At 33.3% G+C, this 20320-nt stretch overlaps 1 long non-coding RNA gene across 1 annotated transcript; it reads left to right on the plus strand.

Annotated features, from left to right (window-relative positions):
• The first annotated feature begins 205 nt into the window (after nt 1–205).
• On the plus strand, nt 206–18244 carry LOC149539660 (uncharacterized). Its single transcript, XR_016355931.1, has 4 exons — nt 206–568; nt 687–803; nt 2057–2232; nt 17878–18244. It is a non-coding gene; the product is annotated as an uncharacterized LOC149539660 (long non-coding RNA).
• The last annotated feature ends 2076 nt before the right edge of the window (nt 18245–20320 follow it).

Below are 20320 nucleotides of genomic sequence, written 5' to 3' on the forward strand. Positions count from 1 at the left end.
TTCAGATTCGACCCAGATATATTTTTGATGAAAAAAAATGATTGAAACGCACATGAGTTGAACGGAAATGCACACGACTTACATTCCTGCCAGTGGAGCTAGACGTGGCAGAAACGATCAGATGAACATCAAATTTTTTTAAAATGCTGAAATGTTTACATTGATGAATGCTCTCAGTGTAAAAAAAAGTATTTTATTTTGCCTTAAATACATTTACGTATTGTAATAATATTTTTTTGGGTGATGGAGGAGAACTCACAATGAATTTTATTCAGAACGAATGCAAAAGAGCGCGCCTCAAACGGTAGTCATATTTTTACTTCTTGTTCAAATGTACTCAAACCAGAGCCACGGGATGAGAGCAAATCGAGGGCATATATAGATTTTAAAAATCATGTATAGATTTTAAAAAAGATGCTCTCGATTTTTTTCTCAACGGTACTGAGATCGGAGCCATCGGATGAGAACAAATCGAGGGCATTCATGGAATGATCGTTTTTTTCCCATATAACCGTTTTAAAAAACACCATTTCACTTTCTATTTATGGGCAGTTTATTTGGAAGAAGGGTACATTGTTCCCCATTCTATTTTCTTTTGGTTTTGTTTGCCTTTCATTGTCATTCTGGCATGGCCATGCCTCCTTTATGTTTTATTTACTTTTTTTGTTTGAATATTTCCTTTTCAGTTTTTCTACTATATTTTGTGTATGTTTGGCTGCATTTTGAATGGGGCAACAGTGAAGAAGAGCTATGCGTCATCACCGTGAAAGCAATCTCTGGTTTCTCTCTTGACGGGCACTCAGGTAATCATTTGATTGTTTTAAAGTCTTTTCTCGACAGTCGATTGATAATGAAAATTAAATCTATGAATATATGTGAACAAGTCAGGCTTCTTTAGTGCAGCCTATTATTGTAACCTGGTTACTCTGCAGGAGAATTTATTTTACTTCATTTTTCTCACATTTTCTCACATTTTCTCACATTTTTTCTTTTGTACCTTGGAGTTGGGTATATTTCTGTCAAATTGTTTTTGCTTATCTCAGTGATGTTCCATTCTTTTCTTGATGATTTTGTTAAACTACAGAATAGTTTAGTTCAAAAGAAATTGGAAGTGTTTGCAATCATTGCTTGTTTTTAGTTTCTTCTAACTTGGGTTATAAAGTCACCGAGTTCAGAACAGAGGATATCATTCTTGATTGTGGGTATATTTAACTTTTTGTTTCATTACCATCCACTTTAACTTTGTTGACGATGCTGCAGTCTTTCCTGAATGGCTTGGATAGCCTGTTCACGTGACAATTTCTAATGTCTACTGTAGAAACTCAATATTGTTGAAAATGATATAGAGACAACAATGCCTTCCTAAATTTCCTAGCCTGTTTGTCATTTATGAGTTGCCCTGTTTTGAGATATTTGTTGAAGGCTTTTAATTCAATCAATTTAGCCTATGACATGTAGCTTATTATTGTAGTCTGGCTATTTTGCAGGAGGATAAGATATTTTGTGTTACCTCTTTTTTTCTCACATTTTTCAAATTTCCCTTTGTTCCTTATCGTTGGGTATATTTTTGTCAAGCTTTTTCTTATCCCAGTGATGTTCAATTCTTCCGCTTGATGTTTTTGTTAAATTATGATTTATATTGTTTAATTAAAAGGAAATTTTAAGTGTTTGTAAACTTTTCTTGTTTTCACTTTCTTCTCACTTGGGTTATGAAGCCACCTATTGTTGAACAGAGGATAACATGCATGATTGTAGTTGTATTTAACCTTTTTTTCCATGCACTTTAACTTTGTTGACTATGCTGCAGCTAGTCCTCTATGTCTTTCTCAAATGTATTGGATAACGATAGACTATTCAATACAAGTACCAATTTATAATTCTACTATAGAACCTCAATATTTTCTGAAATAGATATACCAATTACATGAAGTGTGCATGAAAGTGTCTAATTTTCCTATATAATATATATATTTAAATGAAATTTATCATTTCCATTTTAATATATCTGTATTCATAACAGAGAGTGGTTTTCATGCATTTTTCTTTTGTTGTGCAGTAACCTTATCAAGGATTATCATCAATAAAATGTAATCACGATCCCCTTCTTTTGATGATATTGTTGAGTTTGAGCAACAATTCAGATTGGGGTTGGAGGTTGGGTCAAAGCTGAAACTTCTTAATGCCAAAGTATGCTACAATAGAGATGGGCTTCTCATATGCGATGGATACTAGGTATTGTTTCTACCCTCACTACATTCATGAAAGACAACTTCATGTTTGGATACATATAAAGTTTTGAAGATAAAAAATGCTAAATTTTGTCCCTGCAGTTTTTTTAGGGTATGGATTTAAAAACTATGCATTCTGTAGATTCTGTGCTTCTATTTTGTTAGTCTCTCTCAATGATTATACATTGACATGTCTTCTATATTCATGGATCCTATACACTGACTGATCAAGGTTCAAATTAGTGAAAGCTTTTTGTACTCAGAAATTTATACTTATAGTTATTTAATATTCCAAGGCCTAAATATGAAATAGTTTAACATGAAAACCAATTTATCTTCATAAGGATTGATTTATTCTTTGTCCAAAAATCAAAACTCCAAACTCCAACATTTTCACACATCGTGATATATTCCAACATGTCATTTCACAGCATGGTTCTTGATATTCAACATGTATATGTCACAATAAATTAGTTTCTTGTTTTTGTTTTCTAAACTTGTATCAGTGCTGTGATTTTTTCATCATTCTGGAAATCTTAAAAGTTACTTTTACACCATTAAAGGTGTATAACCTGTTTAAAATGTTCTGGAATAGAAGTTAGGTCATCTATAGTTGTGAAGACACAATGACTTATAACTTTTATTTTGTGATTATCATTTTGCCTTTGATAACTGCAATTACTACTAGCATTATTTATAATATGACAGGATAGTTGTTACTTCTTTTGACTTTGTCATCATTATTGCATTACCCTTTGTTAGCTTCATGGTTGACTTCATGGTCATTTGTACTTATCAATGGATATTGTTTTTGTTACTTCATATGCACTTAGTTGTATTATTCAAGTAATTGTTTGTGAACTTTCTTTCTTAGACATCATCTTTGAATAACTATGTATATGTTGAGAATGTTGTCATCATTATTGTGTTTTGACCTAACAATTCTTTGATTATTTAATCTTCTTATAATCATTGTATTGTCATGTATTGCAATTGATTCAACTCCACAACTCACCAATGATTGAATATTAATTACAATTAGATCTAATGTAATAGTTAACAATTCTGACAAAATATGCAGAAATGAATTGTAAACTCTTGCAAAATGATTCATGAACAATCAGTGCAACAAATCACAATGACTGATTACTTCTCTTGTTACTTGGACATCACTTACAATCAATTCAACTTATGAGACTTTTGGAAACAGTAGCAGCAATATTATTGTGAAGAAATATGTCGAATCTATAGCCAATGGTGCTATAGAACCCATTGTAGAATTATGAACCTTAGGCACTATCTTTCTTTACAGGCACTCAGTTATTCATTTGATTGTTTTAAGATCTTTTTGCAACAGTTGATTGATATTGCGAGAAAAAATAATTAAATGAATGCATACATGTCCTTAAAGGCATAAAAGTCAGGCTGCATATAAGCTGCAGCTGGCTGCACTGCAAGAGCTAATACATTTCCCTGTAACCTTTTCCATGTTACCTCACTTTGCTCACCTTGTTCTTTTTGTTCCTTAGAATTGGGAGCATTTCTGTCAATCATTTGCTTATCTCAGTGATGTTCTATTCTTCTGCTTGATAGTTTTGTTAGTTAAAGGGAAATTGGCTAGCGTTTGTAAACATCGTTTGTTTTCAGTTTCTTTTTACTTGGGTTATGAACCATCCAATTGTAGAACACAACTTAAATAGCTCATTTGGTTTAAAATGTACATCCAACTATGAACATGACATTGATGTTGAGATTAGATAGATCCCGCAACTTTCCTCAACCTTTGACCCTAAACATTCAATGCAACACAAATCATTTAATGCATCCCTATTGGAATAATCAGGGAAACTTAAATTTATTTGGCATCGTTTAATAAGGCCAACTCATGAACAAAGCTTTCAAAATCATCCTTTTCAGTGGTTCCACAAATCCACCAACCTTTCTTATTGTTTTGGAGATTCACATCTAATTTCTGTGCATCTCAAATTGAGACTCAAATGAGCCAACTCATGAATAAAACTTTCGAATTTATCCTCTTTGGTCGGTTCTAGTAAATCCACCAACCTTTCCCATTATTTTGGAGAATTCAACAAATTTATCCTTTTCAGTGGTTCCAATAAATCCACCAACCTTTCTTATTGTTTTGGAGATTCACATCTAATTTCTGTCCATCTCAAATTGAGACTCAAATGAGCCCAACTCATGAGAAAAACTTTTGAATTTATCCTTTTTGGGCGGTTCTAATAAATCCACCAACCTTTCCCATTATTTTGGAGAATTCACATCTAATTTCTGTGCATCTCAAACTGAGACTCAAATCTGTCCCAGATTCATCTTGTTTTCATGTTCTGCTAGATTACTAGATAGTAGATTAGAATTGAATCTAGTGCTTCTTTGAAGTTATGTTTTTTGAGTCAGACATGTCGTATAGCAATTCAGGAGTGACATTATAATTTAGTTTAGTGTCGCCTTTTTAAAATAGGATTTAATAATAAATAATAATTATTGAAATCAAAATATAAATAAATAGTAGAATATAATTAGAAGTTTAGTTGGATGAAAGGTCAAGGGTGGGGCATGTAGTGAAGAATTCACTTAAAGGGGAGATGGATGGAGCAACAAAAGTAGGAAATTAAAATATTGTATAACAAGGTTCCAATCAGAGAAGAATTTAGAAATAAACCTGAACTAGATTAAGATTAGTTTATGGAGCAATTAAAATGTGGGCAAGACAACACTCTTGGGAAGATATTTCAAGACCACTCTTGGAAAGATATATGATGAGGGAATATAGCAGAATTGCATGGAGAGTATATGCAGATATAAAGGAGGAATTTATGCAGACATAAAAGAATAGGCTGATGGACTTAAAGGAGATGTGAATCAAGTAAGAATTAATGGAGACTCTTCAAAAGGCTTGTAATTATGAAGAGTTGTTACTGTTTGAAAGGGTTGTAATTATGAAGGGTTGTGACTCTTTATAAAAGGCAGACATGATGAAGAGGTGTGATGTCACCCTCACAGGGGATGCATTAAAGGAAAAAAGGGTCAAATGGAATGAGAGAAAAAGGAGTAGAAAAGATCTAGAGCAGACGAATATGGAGGAATCTGAAAGAAGAATAAAAAAGGAAAGAAGAAAATAACATATGTAGATCTAGAAGAAGAAGATATGCAAATCTTAAAGGGGGTATGTGCAAATTTGGAAACTAGCTAATACAGATCTGAAAATGAGAGATTAGCAGCTAACAGGGGCAACAATTGGCGCCAAAAGCAGATTCTGAGCAGACAAATATGGAGGGATCTGAAAGGAGAGTAAAAAAGGAAAGAAGAAAAAATAAGGTATGTAGATATAGAAGAAGAAGATATGCAAATCTTCAAACAGGTTGTAATTATGAAGAGTTGTTACTTTTTGAAATGGTTGTAATTATGAAGGGTTGCGACTCTTTCAAAAAAAGGGTCAAATGGAATGGGGGAAAAAGGAGTAGAAAAGAGAGCAGATTCTGAGCAGATGAATATTGTTTGGCTTCGGCTTTAGGGATGGTTAGGCTACAAGAACCGAGTTCATATAGGTTTGTGTGTGTAATACATGTATTATAAAAAAAAAAGAGAGAAATACATAGTACAAGTGTTAATTTCTAGGATCACTACAAATGTACTAACAATGCCATTTTTATTGGTTGTGTTCCAAATGCAAATGAAGGCTTATAAATATGAGAGGAGGAAAAATGTCTCATGAGCCATGTCTCTACGGTTAAACATCACTAGTTATCATATTAATATAATAGTAATATAAATAACCATATATGTAACTCATTTGAAGCATATATGTTATATTTATATGTTAACCATATATGTAATAATGTATAATGTTATATATATAACACATATTATATTACATATATAATATATATTTTATATATAAGATATTTATTTTAAAGATGATTTACCATCAACAAAGTATCTCATGTTAAAATCAATCCGACAGAAGCTACAACCTTAAAACTCCCTCTTAGCTAGGGAGGACTTATAGAACACATTATGCTCTCAAAAGTATGAAGATATGAAGAGATATTGAAGAGATATCAATTCACTATGAGGCTAAATTTCTCACCTTTCATAACAAACATTTGAACTAAATTCCATAACTCTAATATAAGCTTAAACACCACCTTAAGTGTGGTCTATAATAGAAACTATGTCATGATGTTTGACAACATCTAGCCCAAAGAACCATAACAAGTTGGTTATCGTGGTGTTCGGTAAAATTCGGCCCAAAGAACCATGACAATAGGTTTACCATTTATAAGATTGCCACCTTACAATGGTTACCTTCTATATGTTCGTTATCATGACTTCCAACACTCTGGAACAACAATTTAATGAAGTCTGTTATGATAAAAAGTCCACCATTTATAAGGTTGTCATCTTATAATGGTTACCTTCTGTTTATATATGTCAATGAAAGATCATCACCTTTCATTACATATCATAACAACATAATGTAGGAACTTACATGATATCCACCATGAACCACCATAGTTGCTATTAGAGGGTTGAACAAGGATTTTACCTTAGACTTCTCTCTTATAGAGAAGAGCACATTACAAGGAATTTCACTTAGATAGAAAAGACATCCACAAGGGATTGCATCTCAAAATTTCTCCTTCTGAACAATGATCTTGGGAAGTCAGGTCCTGTAGTTACTTCGTTAGAAATTCTCTTCACCCAAGGATGCCTGTCGAACTCACTTTGAATCTTCTATCAATCTTTTTTATTTTCTAGTAATAAGTCAATACTTTCTCATGATGTACTTAAGGGTAGGCCCATCAAAAATCATGCAGTTACGCACATGTATTTACAAACTCCCTCTGAATATCAATCTTCTAAGCTCCTTTTCAGAAGAGGTGTCATACTCCCTCTTAATGTAGAAGGATCTCATAATCTCAATCATTAAAGATGTTTTCTTCAAGAGCCTTAGTTTATCCATCTTGATCATCAGGGTCTTTGGAGCTACTATCATTAGATTGAGTCGGCACAATGTTTGGTAGCATATGTAAAGTACCAACCTTCTTTTCCTATAAGAATATCTTCAACCATAAAGGAAAAGATCAAGGCAAATAACCCTTATAGTATGTATAGAATAGTAAATAAGAAAGAGACTACAAAGAGTAGCTTAATTTATATCCTCAACCATAAAGGAAATAATCAAGGCAAAATAACCCTTATAGTATGTATAGAATTACAAATAAGAAAGAGACTACAAAGAGTAGATAAATGTAAAAGATAAGAATACTTATTTGCACATGAAGATTCAAAAATTGTCTTTTTAGATTATTTGAGAATGAAACATTTCCCCTCTAAATAAGGTTCAAGTGGGAATAGAACATTGACTATTATTACCCCCACAATGTAAAATTTCCACTCATTCTTATATTATTGAACAATTTTGTAATATGTGTATTCCAATTTTATGATCAAGATCAGAAAAGGTTGACTGAATCATATCCTCTATTTTCTCCCTCTCTTTCAAGGTTGCCTCTAATGAAATGCTAGTCTCCTTCTGAATCTCAATCTCCCTCTTTTTGCAATAACATTCTTCGAGGAAAAGATCAAGGCACATAGCTCTTATAAAAAATGAGAGAGAGAGAGAGAGAGAGTACAATAATAAATAGTTTGCTTAATGATATAAGATCATTTCAATAACACACACACACACACACACACACATATTCAATATTTTAATCTATGTCTCCTATTTATTATTTTTCCATTAATAAATATATATCCTTGATGTTCTCTCAATATACCTATATTCTTTAGAAATATATTATACTTTATATAATGTTTGTTACCACCTATATTTTCAGTTATACTATCTCATATAATATAACTATAAAATAATTATTAATAATGTCACATACTTACACTTAACAGATTGGTGCCTAATATCTCTTTCTCCCCTTACATATTAATAATGCAAAGAATTTAAACAATGAAAAGAAAATCATACTACACCATATATACTTACCTTAATTTACTTTCTTATGAGTAGACCTCAATACCCGGTATCTTGTTGGCAACCTCCACTATATGTGGTTGTGGGTCTCTTTCCTACTTAATGGGGAGATGTGGCATCTTGTGGTGGAGTAATTACAATCCCCGCATCCCTCCTTCACAATTATTATATGGGCTTGTCTCAATAAACAGTGAATATTTTTGCTATTCCTTATAACAGTTTAGTTGGCCTTATCCATATATTTTTGCATGGATCGACTGTCCAAAGTAATAGTCGGAGGCAATGTAATGCTCGATTTCACCAATATGATTTTTATGTACGATTATAATCTCTCCTCTATATGATTACACAACCTTTCACTATCTCTTAGGAGCCAACATACAGTTAGTATGATAGTTTGTCCACTTTGGTGTTGAGTGTGCTTCCTTCAATGGAGTAAGGTAAATGATGTTGAATCCTCCAATCGTTTCCACAATATAGCAATGTTAAATTTTGTCGCAGTGTATTTGACTTGACATGTACAATGTTCCTTATTCCTTGATTGGTCTCTATTACGTGATCTTTCATTGGGTCCCAAGAGAATCTACCAATGACATTGATCACTCCTTCTGCCATGTAACCTGATGTGCTAGATTTTTTTTGGCAATGATATTTTTGTTAAGATGACAAACATACGATCCGCCAAAAATACTCACTTGCGACTTCTTATTCCAAACTGGTTTGCACCCACCATGTGTGTTACTATGCATAGAAACAGAAGAATTAACATCGTGCCTAGCGAATAAAAGGGCATAAGTGCGCATCCTTCCACCAAACTTTCTGACATTTTCCAAAACTTTGACAAATATCATTGTTACCTTCACGACTTGTGCTTTTCCCTACATCGACCTCTGAACTTGGTAGAACGATGTGTGTACTTCGAACCTCAGATGATCTCTTAATTTTCTTATGCTTTAATTGTTTTATGTCGTCTTCTTACTTGCATTCACTTTCAATCTCTGTGTATATATTTTATTTGATTCCCAAGTTTTCTAAACATAAGTTACACAATGAATCTCCTGTAGATGCTAACCAGCCATAACTCATTCACATACTTGCCATTATTTGTTAAAACATTGTCAATTGCATGTCCTCGTATAGAGAGTTCCTATTTTGGAATGAACAATGGTTCATTGTTGACGTCATGACATTTTCCATTTGGTTTTCATGATTTATATTATAAGACACTTCCACCTCGATCCATTTGTTATTACTGCGGTAATATATATTTTCCTGTCCATACTTTTCCATGATGGCAGTTGCCACAATACTTCTTATAAATGGGTTGCCATATTTATATATCCCTTATCAATTCATTAGTTCTTGTCATTGCCTTTGCATTATTGTTTCCTCTCTTCCTACTTACATTTGCAATCTAAACCTAGCTCTGATACCATGTTAATTTCTAGGATCACTGCAAATGTACTAACAATGCCATTTTTATTGATTGTGTTCCAAATGCAAATAAAGGCTTATAAATATGAGAGGAGACATGATGAGACATGTCTCTATGGTTAAACATCACTAGTTAACATATTAATATAATGGTAATATAAATAACCATATATGTAACTCATCTTAAGTATATATGTAATAATATATAATGTATAATATATAATATATATTATATATAAGATATTAATCTTAAAGATGATTTACCATCAACAAGGCATCTCATGTTAAAATCAATCCGATAGAAGCTACAATATTAACAACAAGAACTCGGTTCATGGGTTGGTGATATGTTTTTGCATTATGGTTCATATGGATTCATGTTTGAAATAGATGTATTATATATACAAAAAAAAAGGAGAGCTACACATAATTGTAAAATAAAATCATTTCATAGTATGAATCTAGAATGCTTCATCATTGATCAATGCCAAATGCCAAAGGTTTGAACATTAAAAGTTAAATTACTTGACCCACAGGTCCAAAAAACGACCTTGTGAAAATCCAGCATAGACCAGTCCGTGAATTCGAATGCGATTTGCATGCGGACCTAGTTTGGGGATCCACAGTGTGAATCTGGTAACATAGGCATTGACAAATGAAAGGGTGTGATTCTCTACACTCAAAGCAGGCTGTCCCATTTGAAGAAGACTTCAAAATGGGAGATCAATTTGGAGAATAATATGTTGTTCTCAAAGACAACAAAGAAGAGTGGTTACTCAATTCTTATGAAAGTTGGTGATCCTTTCACTTGTAAATTGTAAAGGGGGGATCATTGGAAGCAACATCAATACATCATCACTCATCAATGCATCACACAATCAAGCAATCTATTAATCAACAAAGGTTGAATCAAACAATCTATCAATAAGCAAAGATCAATTCAACAAAGTGACTATACTAGCAATTAAAGTCATCATCAATCAATTTACACCTTGGAATTAGAAATCAATCAGTTCACATTCAAACATCAACCATTTATGTTTCGCCCTATGAAACCCACATTCATTCATTCAATCATGGGTGATGAGCAAGAAATGTAAAAGACAAGAAGACCAAATAATTTAGGCGAATCAAGTTTTTGGGTATGATTATCATTTGATACATATTAATTTACAAGTATTCTTTCTGATTAGTCTTATCTGGTCTTTGTGTACAATTTAGGCTTAAATCATAATAAGTAATTTTATATGTAGACATTCCTACAGACTTGTATGCATTTGTGTATCAATGATCTAATATGCATTTATAGCTATCTAACATAAAAGTGTGTAAATGATGTTAGCTTCCAAACTATTGTAATCAATAATGGTAAGTAAAGTGAGGTAATTGATAGTGGGAGAATGGTGATGGGGTCACCTTTTAAGCATCTCATCTCATTGTTGTAATCAAGGAGGCTCCATCAGATCAAAGGGGCGAAAAATGGACTGCCTTTGGTCTTAGGAAGGATAGACTTTTGGGGCACCCCATTTGTATATCAGTGATCAGATATGGACTTATAGCTATTTGATATAAAATCATGTAAAATATGTTATATTCTTGATTGTTGTAATAAATAATGGTAAGGAAAGTGAGGTAATTAATAAGGAGAAATTGGTGATGGGGTCACCTTTGAAGCATCTGACATCATGGTTGTAATCAAGGAGGCTCCATCAGATCAAGGGGTGAAAAGTGGATTGCCTTTGGTCTTAATCAAGGAGGCTCCATCAGATCAAAGGGGCGAAAAGTGGACTACCTTTGGTCTTAGAAAGGATAGACTTTTGGGGCACCCCATTTGTATATCAGTGATCAAATATGGATTTATAGCTATCTGATATAAAATCATGTAAAAGATGTTATATTCCTAATTTTTGTAATAAATAATGGTAAGGAAAGTGAGGTAATTAATAGGGAAAGATTGGTGGGGGTCACCTTTGAAGCATTTGACCTAATGGTTGTAATCAAGGAGGCTCCATCAGGTAAGTGGGGAAAAGTGGATTGCCTTTGGGCTTAGGAAGGATGGGCTTTTGGGGCACCCCATTTGTAGATCAGTGATCGAATATGGATTTACAACTATTTGATATAAAATTATGTAAAAGATGTTATATTCCTGATTGTTGTAATAAATAATGGGAAGGAAAGTGAGGTAATTAATAGGGAGAGATTGGTGATGGGGTCACCTTTGAAGCATTTGACCTCATGGTTGTAATCAAGGAGGCTCCATCAGGTCAAAGTGGGGAGAAGTGGATTGCCTTTGGGCTTAGGAAGGATGGACTTTTGGGGCACCCCATTTGTATATCAATGATCGAATATGGATTTACAACTATTTGATATAAAAGTATGTAAAACATGTTATATTCCTGATTGTTGCAATCAATAATGGTGAGGAAAGTGAGGTAATTAATAGTGGGAGATTGGTGATGGGGTTAGGAAGGATAGAGTTTCAGGGCACCTTGTTGTGATTCCCTGTAGTTCTTACTATGGTAAATAGGTATGTAATCATTTGAAGTCAAGCTAGGTGTGGTCAGATGAAGGAGAATGATGATACAACCCCATACTAGGTACCCACCTCATATGTATGGCACGTGCCACATGAGGCCAAGGGGGATGGTACACCTGCTCTTGTGATCAAGGAGGCTCCATCAGACCAAAGTGGGTAAAAGTAGATAGAGTTTCTTTGGGCTTAGGAAGGATAGAGTTTCAAGGCACTCTGTTGTGAATGATCCCCACACTCCTTGCTGTGGTAAATAGGTGTTCAATCATTTGAAGCCAAGCTAGGAGTGGTGAGATGGAGGAGAACAATGATGGTAACCCCACACTAGGTGGTAACCCAGCTCATATGTATGTCATAAGCCACATGAGGCCAAGGGAGATGATATTTCTGCTCTTGGGGCACCTCATCAAATCACCCTACCTTAAGACTTCTATAGTGGGGTCACCTTAATGTTAATTTTAATAATCTAATGAGTTGAAAAAGATTAACTATGAAATATGATTATAGATAATAAACCTTGTGTTGTGCAAGGCTTCAATTAAAGTGCGAGGCATCTCTTAAACCCTAATTATTTGACAAATATCGTGGTCTAGGAAAAGATTTGGATATTCATAATATGGGGACATTTCATTCAGTCAATTTCCTGTGATCATGATTCATATAGAGATGATTATTCAGTTTAGGATCTTCTCTACTTTGTCTTAAGTGGAACTCATAAATTTGATTCATTGACTCTAAAGAATCAGCTTAGATGAGGAGAATTATGTTAGTGCCTTGTTTAGCTTATACATACACTTTTGTCATTGTGGTCTAGGAAAAGATTTGGATATACATAAACTAGGGACATTTCATTCAGTCAAGTTCCTGTGATCATGACTCATATAGAGATGATTATTTCAGTTTAGTATCTTCTCTACTTTTTCTTAAGTGGAAATCATAAATTTGATTCATTGACTCTAAAGAATCAGCTTAGATGAGCAGAATTATGTTAGTCATTTAGCTTATATAGACACTTTTGTCAAAACTTGGTGCCTAATTTAACTGCTGAAAACTTATACTAGGCTAGAGAGAGATATGCTCACTCATTACTGACTATGTGTTTCTAATCATTTCTTTAGTATTACTAACTTCTTAGGTCTCAGGTTAACACTAGTTATCATTGTAAGACATGAGACCATTTAACATCTACATATGGTTGTAGTCACGGGGCTTGAATTTTACATGGGTTATCATAAGGCACTTTTGTGCCATAATGAAATGGTTAATATCATCTTTATTTGTTCAATCATGCCCATTCATGATCATTATGAGGTGCTAGTATTGGCAAACTCTATTTGACCTTCAATTTTGAAGTAGAATATTAAACTTCCTTATCTTGGCTTTGATTTTTATGAACTGTTGATATATTTTACTGTAAAATCTTTGTGGCATAGTGAAAGTGGCTCATATCCTTGTGTAGGTCACAAATTCATGATTGCCTAATGATGGTACTTAGAATGAATAATTGTGACTATTTATTCATTCCCTTCAACATACCTTCTTGTAAATGTTAGCATTCCTTTGTATAACTTTGTACTTATAGTTTGATCCAAGAGTTTGTGAACTTGAATTTACGCAATTATGCTGTTGATGTTGTTAGTGTATCCAACTGTTCCTAATGATGGTATGTAGAATGAAGAATTGTGACTATTAAAATATTCCCTTAAACATACCCTCTCTTGCAAATGCTAACATTCCTTTGTATAACTTTGTACTTACAGTTTGATCCAAGAGTTTGTGAACTTGAATTTACGCAATTATGCTGTTGATGTTGTTAGTGTATCCAACTGTTCCTAATGATGGTATGTAGAATGAAGAATTGTGACTATTAAAATATTCCCTTAAACATACCCTCTCTTGCAAATGCTAACATTCCTTTGTAATACTGTATTAATGTGTGTACTTATAGTGTGAATTGAGAGTTGGCAAACTTAGATATATGCAATTGTACTGTGAATGTTGTTAGCATATCCAACTGTTCCTTGGGAGTTGTCATTTTTTAAAGATTTGTAATACAAATAAACAATTAGAGATGTATACAGTTACATATTGAATGTGTTTGATGTTTACGGATGATCATAAACAATGGCCTTCACTAAGAAAAGTAGATTTTGGTACTATTTTGATGGGGTTTATGATCTTTACATAAACTACAAACACATTGTGATATTGCTATTAGGATTTAACTATGTGATTTTGAGTCAAACTCATTGATCCATGTTTCATGAATAGTGATTCTACATGGTATGTAGAATGAAGAATTGTGACTATTAAAATATTCCCTTAAACATACCCTCTCTTGCAAATGCTAACATTCCTTTGTAATACTGTATTAATGTGTGTACTTATAGTGTGAATTGAGAGTTGGCAAACTTAGATATATGCAATTGTACTGTGAATGTTGTTAGCATATCCAACTATTCCTTGGGAGTTGTCATTTTTTAAAGATTTGTAATACAAATAAACAATTAGAGATGTATACAGTTACATATTGAATGTGTTTGATGTTTACGGATGATCATAAACAATGGCCTTCACTAAGAAAAGTAGATTTTGGTACTATTTTGATGGGGTTTATGATCTTTACATAAACTACAAACACATTGTGATATTGCTATTAGGATTTAACTATGTGATTTTGAGTCAAACTCATTGATCCATGTTTCATGAATAGTGATTCAACATGAATGCATCTCTCATGAGAATAAATGGAACACTTAGCACTCATTGGATCTAGGTGATGCTCATAGGGGTGAAGCACCGGGACTTCTCGAGAGTACTACTCCAGCTTGAGCGCGCTTAACTACGGAGTTTCCTCCATGGCTAAACCCAAAGCTTGCAACCCCATTTGCAAAACCTTAAGCTCACAGGGGTGAAGCACCGAGACTTCTTGGGAGGTCACCCATCCCAGTACTACTCCAGCTTGAGCGCGCTTAACTACAAAGTTTCCTCCATGGTTAAACCCAAAGCTTGCAACTCTATTTGCAAAACCTCCACCAAGTGTTGTGCCTTATGAACCATTCATTAGAAAGCCCCTTAAGCTCATCAATTGATAAGTAGGAGATAATTTCCACAGAAAGTCAAATTGTGATATTGCTATCAGGATTTAATTTTGTGATTTTGAGTCAAACTCATTGACCCATGTTTCATGAGTAGTGATTCAACATGAATTCATCTCTCATGAGAATAAATGGAACACTTAGCACTCATTAGATCTAGGTGATGCTCACAGGGGTGAAGCACCGAGACTTCCTGGGAGGTCACCCATCCCAATATCTTACATCCCAATTTTTGACCTAATTTAAAATATAGCCATTGAGGTTCACATGAAGTCAATTGACAGTTAAATTTGTTATAATCCTGTGAAATGGTAAGATAGTTGGTCGTTATAATTTCATGTGAAGATAACATGTTAGTTGATTATTTATCACGAATTCATGGAATTGAAAAGGCAACTAGCCGTTATGATTATTTATAACTTGTTATGATAATATGATTTGATTGCAGAGAATTTCCTTGTAGGAAATATGTCGAAGGGGTGGAAGCATTGTCAGAAAAGAATTAGGCACAGGAGCATCACCATCACTAGGCAAATGGGTTGAGGACCTAGCGACTTGAACATCAGGATACAATCAATGAAACTGCATGAGCTATTTAAATAAATAATTTGAGAAACATAAAATAATTGAGTTAAAACATAAAAACATACCTCAAGGGATTTAAATTGATCTTTCATCATATTATTATAATAAATATTTATATATGTGCATATAAATATAAAAATGAAATGGCACCATTATATTATAATAATTTAATAAAGTGATGTTACCCTATTAATATATTTAATATTATAATAATTTAATAAAGTGATGTTACCCTATTAATATATTTACATGTACTTAGATAAATATAAAATTATAATAATATTCAAAATATAATAACATTCGAATTATAATACTATTTGAATTATAACCTTCCAACTCTCTTTCCTTTTTTAAATTCTTTTCCTTGTTTGTAACCGATTAAACACTTGGCATTTTTAATTGACAAGATATTCTTTAAGTTATTGAAGCCAAAGAGTCTTCTTTAGACTTTTTTATATCTTGAGTCGGGTGCAGACAAAGACGGAAGAACTCTTATTCTCGACTTCTATTTTTCATGGCACCTGATTTATATGTTTTAGGCACCTGACTATTATTTCTTTACAAGTGTCTGATATTTAGTATTCTATGCTGGACGATTTTTCCATATGTATCACCAGCTCTTGGCTCTTTGGTAACTGCCATAAATTACTGCACCATGGTGATCTTGTTTATGGAACTGCTCATTCTATTTTCTGTATTATGATAGTGATCACCCAATTGTCAATTTGGTTCAAGGAGAGGGAGCCATCGTTCAAAGTTTTAAAGTAGACCTTCATTGTGGACATTTCCTCTGCGACTTTCATTGGCAGAGCATGTTTGAATGATTGTTTTGTTGTAGGTGTTTAGTGAATGCTTGTTGTGCTTTTTCTGTCTTCAGATTATCGAGAATGTTGTGTGAAGATTTTAGTTAGCATTGAATGTTGTGTGAAAATTTTAGTTAGCATTCAACCATCCTATTATAGTTTGTCGTTCATGTTCTTTCCTTGCTGAGGATTTAAGTAGTATTTATACACTGTGGATTCGCATGCAAGCAAACCGAAGAAGAGTTGATACAAATCGTTTAGCAAGACTCTAGATAGTTCTAGATTTTTGTCAAGTTATGTGGTAATCATTCCTAGTTATTGTTATATTCCATTGTTATTACAATTCGATTTCTATAGCAGCAAGCTGTAGATTATACTCATTCATAACTAAATAACTCTAGGGAGTTTCTTACTAATAATCATAACAAAGAATCTATAACATGGTATCATAAGTTATTTTTGCCAATAGATATCGGAATTAGATGATTATTATTTCTGCAATTATTCTTTTAAAGAATATAATCTCTCAAATCACAGCTTGTGAAATACGGGAAGTATATAATCTTCATGAATCAATTGACAGAGCCATTTGCTCTGAGGTTCCGAGCACTTGAGACTCATCGACTGTATAGCCAAGGAAAAGGGTGATGAGGTGAGAGAAAGGAATCTGCAATAATAAGAAAATAGAATCAAATATGATATAACAATGTTTATTATTTTTAGAAGGAATCATTTAATAGCTCATGCACGATCTTGTTTATTGTATTCTCTTGCTGTCAAGTCGAGTGGTGTGATTTGATACCAGAATGCTCAGTGGATGACAAGATGTTCCAAGTCTAATTTCGGATAGGAAGGGCCTTTCTCGTTAGAGATTGTGTGGGGATGAGTTATGGTCCGAGGTTGGGTGGTTAAGCCCTTGACAATATTTCACCTCTTCCCAAGTTCTTGAACGTACAATAGACAAAGATAAGCTATACATTCAATTGTTTGTCGGAAACAAATACTTTTACTTTTATGATGTATATGCAAGACTAAGGTAAGATTAATTGAGTTTTATCATTGTTACTATTATTTTACATTTAATTGCAAGAGAAAGATTTATCTGATGGATTGTTGTATCAATCTTTTATTTATATGAATAATAAATATGAGCATATCTTCTAATCTTTTGTTATTGCCTCAGTTACGCAATCGAAAGGAAAGGAATGATACAGTGGTATCTGAAGCCTTAGATGATATAGTGGTATCTGATGCCCTAAATGATCCAGTGGTAATTGAAGCCCTAAGTGATACAGTGGTATCTGATGCTCTAAATGATCCAGTGGTAATTGAAGCCCTAAGTGATACAGTGGTATCTGATGCCCTAAATCATCCAGTGGTAATTGAAGCCCTAAGTGATACAGTGGTATTTGAAGCCCTAAATGATCCAATGGTAATTGATGCGCTAATTGATACAATGGTATGTGATGCCCTAATTTTATATAGTGGTATTTAATGGTAATCGTCATTTGATTTTGATATAGCGATATTGAATGGTAGTCATTATATGATATTGTTATAGTGGTATTTGTGGACTAATCTGGGTGATTTTAGAAGCATTTTTACAATGATTTATCGGTTCAAATTCCATGGTATGTAGATTTTAATTTCCATAGAAAATTCATTTATGGTATTTCAATTCTTAGTTAAAAAATTTTGTTTAACTGATTTTAACTGTTAATCTCTTTCATATGAATGAAACTGATTTAACTGTCTTCTTATGAAAATGAAATAATAATTGTATTTCTTTGAGTATGTTAGTTGTAAATTAAGACTCGGGAAAACTGGTTTTTACACAGTACTACTCCAACCTGCGCGCACTTAACTACGGAGTTTCCTCCATGGTTAAACCCAAAGCTTGCAACCCCATTTGCAAAACCTTCACCAAGTGTTGTGCCTTATGAACCATTCATTAGAAAGCCCCTTAAGCTCATCAATTGATAAGTAGGAGATAATTTCCACAGCAAGTCAAATTGTGATATTGCTATTAGGATTTAACTGTGTGATTTTGATTATGTAGCTGCGTACAAGTGTATAAATGTTATAAGGAACAAACAATGAGACTTGACATAAACTGCAAACACATTGAATATGTCACTGCATACAAGTGTATAAATGCTATAAGGAACAAACAATGAGACACAATCTGGCAGTTTTTTTCATGCCCTCAACACTGGTATAGTGATGAATGTTCCAGGTGTGGCTACTCCAATACTAACTGTAATGGCCATTTCAATTTCTCATGCATTCATCTTTTTTAACAGTCTCTTGATTGATGGTTGTTCTAACTTTTCTGGTCTTTTTTCTGTTGCTAGTAAGAAGAATGATTGTTTAGTTTGTATGACTGGATGAGTTAGAGATTGTGTGGGGATGAGTTATGGTCCGAGGTTGGGTGGTTAAGCCCTTGACAATATTTCACCTCTTCCCAAGTTCTTGAACGTACAATAGACAATGATAAGCTATACATTCAATTGTTTGTCGGAAACAAATACTTTTACTTTTATGATGTATATGCAAGACTAAGGTAAGATTAATTGAGTTTTATCATTGTTACTATTATTTTACATTTAATTGCAAGAGAAAGATTTATCTGATGGATTGTTGTATCAATCTTTCATTTATATGAATAATAAATATGAGCATATCTTCTAATCTTTTGTTATTGCCTCAGTTACGCAATCGAAAGGAAAGGAATGATACAGTGGTATCTGAAGCCTTAGATGATATAGTGGTATCTGATGCCCTTAATGATCCAGTGGTAATTGAAGCCCTAAGTGATACAGTGGTATCTGATGCTCTAAATGATCCAGTGGTAATTGAAGCCCTAAGTGATACAGTGGTATCTGATGCCCTAAATCATCCAGTGGTAATTGAAGCCCTAAGTGATACAGTGGTATTTGAAGCCCTAAATGATCCAATGGTAATTGATGCGCTAATTGATACAGTGGTATGTGATGCCCTAATTTTATATAGTGGTATTTAATGGTAATCGTCATTTGATTTTGATATAGCGATATTGAATGGTAGTCATTATATGATATTGTTATAGTGGTATTTGTGGACTAATCTGGGTGATTTTAGAAGCATTTTTACAATGATTTATCGGTTCAAATTCCATGGTATGTAGATTTTAATTTCCATAGAAAATTCATTTATGGTATTTCAATTCTTAGTTAAAAAATTTTGTTTAACTGATTTTAACTGTTAATCTCTTTCATATGAATGAAACTGATTTAACTGTCTTCTTATGAAAATGAAATAATAATTGTATTTCTTTGAGTATGTTAGTTGTAAATTAAGACTCGGGAAAACTGGTTTTTACACAGTACTACTCTAGCTTGCGCGCACTTAACTACGGAGTTTCCTCCATGGTTAAACCCAAAGCTTGCAACCCCATTTGCAAAACCTTCACCAAGTGTTGTGCCTTATGAACCATTCATTAGAAAGCCCCTTAAGCTCATCAATTGATAAGTAGGAGATAATTTCCACAGCAAGTCAAATTGTGATATTGCTATTAGGATTTAACTGTGTGATTTTGATTATGTAGCTGCGTACAAGTGTATAAATGTTATAAGGAACAAACAATG

This window comes from Cupressus sempervirens, chromosome 9, assembly GCF_028749045.1.
Source record: "Cupressus sempervirens isolate cs-2001-9-10 chromosome 9, ASM2874904v1, whole genome shotgun sequence".
Lineage (NCBI taxonomy): Eukaryota > Viridiplantae > Streptophyta > Pinopsida > Cupressales > Cupressaceae > Cupressus > Cupressus sempervirens.